General features: G+C 46.7%; 1 long non-coding RNA gene across 1 annotated transcript; it reads left to right on the top strand.

Annotated features, from left to right (window-relative positions):
* Positions 1 to 546: 546 nt before the first annotated feature.
* LOC118706381 lies at positions 547 to 1,023 on the top strand. The gene is made up of 2 exons (XR_004984004.1): positions 547 to 683; positions 842 to 1,023. It is a non-coding gene; the product is annotated as an uncharacterized LOC118706381 (long non-coding RNA).
* The last annotated feature ends 5,338 nt before the right edge of the window (positions 1,024 to 6,361 follow it).

Here is a 6,361-nt window from a genome sequence, read left to right as displayed (position 1 = left end):
AGGGTCCGTTATGTGCATCTTGACTTTCTGGTCCTCTACCCCCCGGGATGAGCGGGCGTGGACATGGGACGGCCTTGGCTGTCATTTTTGTTTGTTTCTCAGCCCGGGACACGGTTAAAAACGTGCAGAAATGCACTTCCACACCCCCTCCCCTCGCAGATCTGTTTACACAATCTCCGGGCCTGCGGATGGACAATCAGAGAGGCTTGCTGGATTTTGACTCTCGGTGGAGGGTGCCGGGAAAGCACGGGAACTGAAATCTGGGTTTCAGACTCTTGAGATCTGGAGCTGAAAAATGGATCTTTTTTTTGGAGTGGGGGGGTGGTGGCTTAAAACGATGCACTTAAAAAATAGCAGTCTTCGATTTAATTTAATTCTGATGGTATTTAATGTGTGTGTAGAGGGATGGGAGGTACGGGGTGAATGTGGACGTGTCCCAGGGGTGACCTGGGGTGGGGGGGGTCCTCGATAGAAAGCAGGACGAGGGATGACCTACACGTCAAACCCGCTGCCCGTGTTCACTGGGGGCGGGGTTCAGAGTCCGCTCTGGAGGGGCTGGCAGGACCGGTTGTGTGTGTATTTTTTGACCCAGGCGTGTAGAGAGTGGTCCAGAGGGTGGGTGTGCATCGGCAGTGTCCCCGGATCCCTCTGTCATTCATCCTTTATAAACCTGTAAAGATAAGGTGACCAGACGTCCCGATTTTTAACAATGTGTCCGTGACCCGCGGCACATTTTTGGACAAAAATCGGGACTTTTTTAAAACGCCGCGGCACAAATTGTTAAAAATCGGAGCTGTCCCGCCAAAAGCGGGACGTCTGGTCACCTTACTGTAAGATGAAGGGGGAACTCCCGGAGGTACGCGGTAGAAAGGAAAGTAGGATGTTCCTGCCCTACTGTGTGTCTTAATATTTAACTTATTATGAGCTACCGTCCCAGTGGTTGTACACCTTTGCTGTTGCACACAGGAAGCCCGATCAGTCCCATCTCATGAAATTCGGCATTTACAGTTCTCTGAGGTAGGGGGAAAAGAAGTCAATATCATAGTAAGACTTCAAGGTCACGGTCTTTGAAAGTGGTTGCTTTAAAAAAAAATATATATATATATATTTTTAATTGATTTTTTATAGAGAGGAAGGGAGAGGGACAGAGTTAGAAACATTGATAAGAGAGAAACATCGATCAGCCGCCTCCTGCACACTCCCCACCGGGGATGTGCCCACAACCAAGGCACATGCCCTTAACCGGAATCGAACCTGGGACCCCTGGGTCTACAGGCCGATGCTCTATCCACTGAGCCAAACAGGTCAGGGCAATGGTTGCTTTAAGTAATTCCCTTGGAGAGAATTGGGGGATGGTGAGAGAGAGTGTTCCTGAGGCCTCAAGGTGAGAAGAAGCCAACAAGCTGTTGCTGATTTATCTCAATGTTGAAACGTAAAGAAATGTGACAGCTTCAGACTGGCAGATGAATTGTTCAACTGGAAGATGTGTCAGCCAGCGGTTCAATATTCCAGGTTTTTCCAAAGTAGCGGGGGGGGGGGGGGGGAAACACACAACATGTATACAAATAAGTTTTCTATAATTTAATAAAAATATAGGGCGTACTTTTTAAGAAGATGAACATTTTGCAAAAACCAGTTTTGTTTTACACAGGCTGCTTGTTGTGTGGGTGCTGGTGGTCACACACACACACACACACACACACACACACGCTCGCACACCCAGACCGTGAATCTCACAGCGCTGAAAACCCAGGGGTGGGCTGGAGGGCCGGCCCTCGGATCAGTGACTTCTGCCACCTCGAGACAGAAACGTCAGCAGTTTGTGAAGTCCGGAGAAAGGAAGTGGTGCCCTTGGCCAGTGCGGCTCAGTGGATAGAGCCTTGGGCCCTGGTCAGCATTGGGTGAGATGAGCCAGACGCGCCCTGGACGAACGAATCCAAGCACCAGACCAGTTTCCGGCCCCGATTTCCGCAGGCCAGGCTGAGGGACGCCACCAGTGCACAATGATGGCACCGGGCCTCTAGTTTTAAATAATAATAATAATAATGCTGCTATGAACATTTGTGTACAAGTCTTTGTGTGGGCATGTTTTCACTTCACTTTGGTACATACCTAGAAGTGGAATTGCTGGGTAACTGTGATGTTTGACTTTTTGAAGAACCACCTGTTTTCTTAGTCACTTGATTCGCAAACATATTTGCAGATTCCCATTTCAGATTGCTGGTGAACGGTGCCCTCTGCTGGAACTTCTTGGTTATTGCGATTGCTGTTGTACATTTCTCTTGACTCACGTCAGATGTAGGAAATGCGTGTGGAAATTCCCCTCGTGTACCATGCATGTCTCCCAGCTCCAAGGCTAGCTGGGAAAACACACACATACACACACACACACACACACACAAAAACAACACACACACACATGTTTCTTGAGTGTTCTTTCTTTTAATATATTTTTATTGATTTCGAAGAGGAAGGGAGAGAGAGAAAGAGAGAGAGAGAGAGAGAGAGAGAGAGAGAGAGAGAGAGAGAGAAACACCAATGATGAGAGAGAATCATTGATTGGCTGCCTCCTGTACACCCCCTACTGGGAATCGGGCCCACAACCCCAGGCATATGCCCCTACTGGGTATCGAACCTTGACCTCCTGGTTCATAGGTCAATGCTCAACCACTGAGCCACGCTGGCTGACCTCTTGAGTGTTCTTAAGCCTGCTTCCTGGAAGTATGCTATCTCATTGTGGTTTTTATTTGCATTCCCTGATAATTAGTGATATTGAGGACCTTTTCATATACCTATTGGCTATTTGCATATCTTCTTGAGAAAAAATAGCCCTTGACAATTTTTCCATTTACTTATATAATGCCTTATTTATATAAAACAAAAATGCTTTACTTAACTTTAAACTTTATATTTTCATGGAAAAAAATATATTTACCATTCAAACACAAAATGTCCATTTTATGCCCAGGAAAATAATGAGTACTATACAGTACAGTACGTGGTATATCTAGACCAGTGGTTCCCAACCTGGTTTTGGCCATGCATCTCTGATATCCTGATGTCCCTGTGACATATAATTCTAACTATTCAAAAAAGTGAACTCCTGCCGAAACCAGTGTGGCTCAGTGGATAGAGCGTCGTCTGCGGACTGAAGGGTCCCAGGTTCGATTCCAGTCAAGGGCATGTACCTTGGTTGCGGGCACATCCCCAGTGGGGAGTGTGCAGGAGGCAGCTGATCAGTGTTTCTCTCCCATCAGTGTTTGTGGCTCTCTATCCTTCTCCCTTCCTCTCTGTGAAAAATCAATAAAAAAAAAAATATATATATATATATATATATATATATATATATATATATATATATATATTTTAAGTGAACTCCTACTATTCACTGGAGGAAGCCTAAAAGGCCATGAACTTGGTCTAGATAAGCTTCCAAAGAACATAGCATCCACAAAAGAAAAATTAAAAAAAAAAAACACACGAAAGGACAGTTGAAGGACTGGGGGAGAAATCACTAACTGTTAAGATAATAATAATAATATGAAGTGACATAAAAAGTAGCAAATAAAGTTTCAAAATATAGAATTCTCTTCTCTTTTATTCAAGGCCTTTAAGGCTTCTTCCACGTGACTAGCTAGCTCACTTTTTAAAAAATATATTTTATTGATTTTTTTTCACAGAGAGGAAGGGAGAGGGACAGAGAGCCAGAAACATCGATGAGAGAGAAACATGGACCAGCTGCCTCTTGCACACCCCCTACTGGGGATGTGCCCGCAACCCAGGTATATGCCCTTGATCGGAATCGAACCCGGGACCTTTCAGTCCGCAGACCGACGCTCTACCACTGAGCCATACCGGTTTCGGCAGCTAGCTCACTTTTTGAATAATAACATTTATATGAGTGGAGGGCATCAGGATTTTAGAGATGCTTCGGTGGGGCATGGCCAACAAAGGTTGGGAACCGCTGCTCTAAAGGGTTACTGATTATTTGTTGAATAACGGAATAGAGCGTTGTTCTGGAATAGCCCCAGGAACATCCTTCCCATAAAAGCCAAGGAATGAGCCTGAGAGTTCTGAGTCTAAAAGTTCCGAGTCTGAAAGTTCTGTCTGCCCCAAGGACCACGGGGCAAGGCTCCATTCCCGAAAAACTGTGTTGACAAGGTGGCTGCAGATTCTTTCCAAAAATCGGGACTTTTTTTTTAAAACACCGCGGGATGTGGGACAGATTGTTAAAAATCGGGACTGTCCCGCCAAAAGCAGAATGTCGGGTCACCTTACTCTTAGCTCTTAGCCAGGCACATAGGAGATTCCTGATGCCCAGTCAGAGGGAGTCCAATAAGGACCTTAATATATATATGTGTGTGTGTGTGTGTGTGTGTGTGTGTGTATGTATATATGTATATATATGTTTTTATTGATTTTATAGAGAAGAAGAGAGAGAGAGGAAGGGAGAGAGAAACAGCAATCAGCTGCCTCCTGCACACCCTTTACTGGGGATTGAGCCCACAACCAAGGTACATGTCCTTGACCGGAATCAAATATGGGACCCTTCAGTCCAGCAGGCCGATGCTCTATCCACTGAGCCAAACGGGCTAGGGCTGTGCTGGTGTTTTATGGTCTAACTGGGTAGGGCACAAGAGGCAGGCAGATGACGTGTACTGAGCAGTCAGACCAGACTTGACGGAAAACCTCACACCAAAGCCGAGGCTGCGAGAAATGTCCATGTTCTCAAAATAACCAAACCCCAGCTGTTGTCTGCTTTTGGTCTCTGTCTTCAGCCACTCTAGTGGTCCCTTCTCCTCATTGCAAGCTCATATTTCTCTAATTTTTAAAAAAATATATTTTGTTGGTTTTTTATAGAGAAGGGAGAGGGACAGAGAGTTAGAAACATCGATGAGAGAGAATCATTGATGAGCTGCCTCTTGCACACCCCCTACTGGGGATGTGCCCGCAACCAAGGTCCATGCCCTTGACCGGAATCGAACCCGGGACCCTTCAGTCCGCAGGCCGACGCTCTATCCACTGAGCCAAACCGGTTTTGGCATATTTCTCTAATTTTTAAAAAACCAGCTATCCCTATCCAGTCTGGCTCATTGGACGGAGCATAAGCCTGTGGACTGAAAGGTCCCGGGTTCGATTCCGGTCATGTGGGAGGCAACCAATCCATGGAGCTCTCTCACATCGATGTTTCTCTCTGTCTCTCCCTGTTCCTTCCACTCTAAGGATCAATGGGAAAATATCCTTAGGTGAGGATTAACAAAAACAAAAATAAACCGAAACCGGTGTGGCTCAGTGGATAGAGCATCAGTCTGCGGACTGAGAGGTCCCGGGTTCGATTCCAGTCAAGGGCATGTACATTGGTTGCTGGCACATCCCCAGTGGGGGATGTGCAGGAGGCGGCTGGTTGATGTTTCTCTCTCTCTCATCGACGTTTCTAGCTCTCTATCCCTCTCCCTTCCTCTCTGTGGAAAATCAATAAAATATATTTAAAATAATAATAATAATAATAAGTAAAAACCAGCTGAGCAATCAGAACAACTCTTCCTTCCTGCTTTCATGCTGCTCCTTCGCTGCTGGGGGCAACCAGGCCCCAGGTCAGTGGATAGAGGGTCAGCCTGCGGACTGAAGGGTCCCGGGTTCGATTCTGGGCATGGGATGTCTACCCTTGCGGCTTTCACACGTCCCCTCTCATTCACATCCCGGTTCTTCCCAGCGCCATTCACCAAATGGCTTCTCAATCCCCCGGCTTCAACGGGCCCATCTTCTTCCTCATCGTACGTGACTTCTCCGTGGCATCCGCGCGGACGTATCCCTCCTTCTGGAAATTCTTTAACCCTCCGGTTCCTACAGAAAGAGGGCTACGCTCCTCTCTCTTTCTCTGCCTGATCCTTCGATGTTGGGGCGACCAGGCTCCATTCCTCAGCCACCCCTTTTCTCCTTCTGCACGGGCTCCTGGAAACCTCCCTCGTGGTCTCTTGGTTGCGATAATTCTGCAAAAGAGAGGGAATTATCGCCCTGGCCAGTGTGGCCCAGTGGATAGAGCGTCGGCCTGCAGACTGAGGGGTCCCAGGTTCGATTCCGGTCAAGGGCATGTGCCTTGGATGAGGGCACATCCCCAGTGGGTGGAGTGCAGGAGGCAGCTGATGGATGATTCTCTCTCATCATGTTTCTAGCTCTCTATCCCTCTCCCTTCCTCTCTGTAAAAAATCAATTTTATATATATATATATATATATATATATATATATATATATATATATATGTTTATAAAATTTTTTTTAAAGGAGGGAGGGCAGGCAAGCCTAGAACAGAGGACCGACCCCAACAAGGACCAATTCCCCCAGGGGCTGCGCCAACTGACT

The sequence above is a fragment of the Pipistrellus kuhlii genome, unplaced genomic scaffold, assembly GCF_014108245.1.
Source record: "Pipistrellus kuhlii isolate mPipKuh1 unplaced genomic scaffold, mPipKuh1.p scaffold_m20_p_50, whole genome shotgun sequence".
NCBI classification, from domain to species: Eukaryota; Metazoa; Chordata; class Mammalia; order Chiroptera; family Vespertilionidae; genus Pipistrellus; species Pipistrellus kuhlii.
This window is presented reverse-complemented; position numbering and strand designations above follow the sequence as displayed.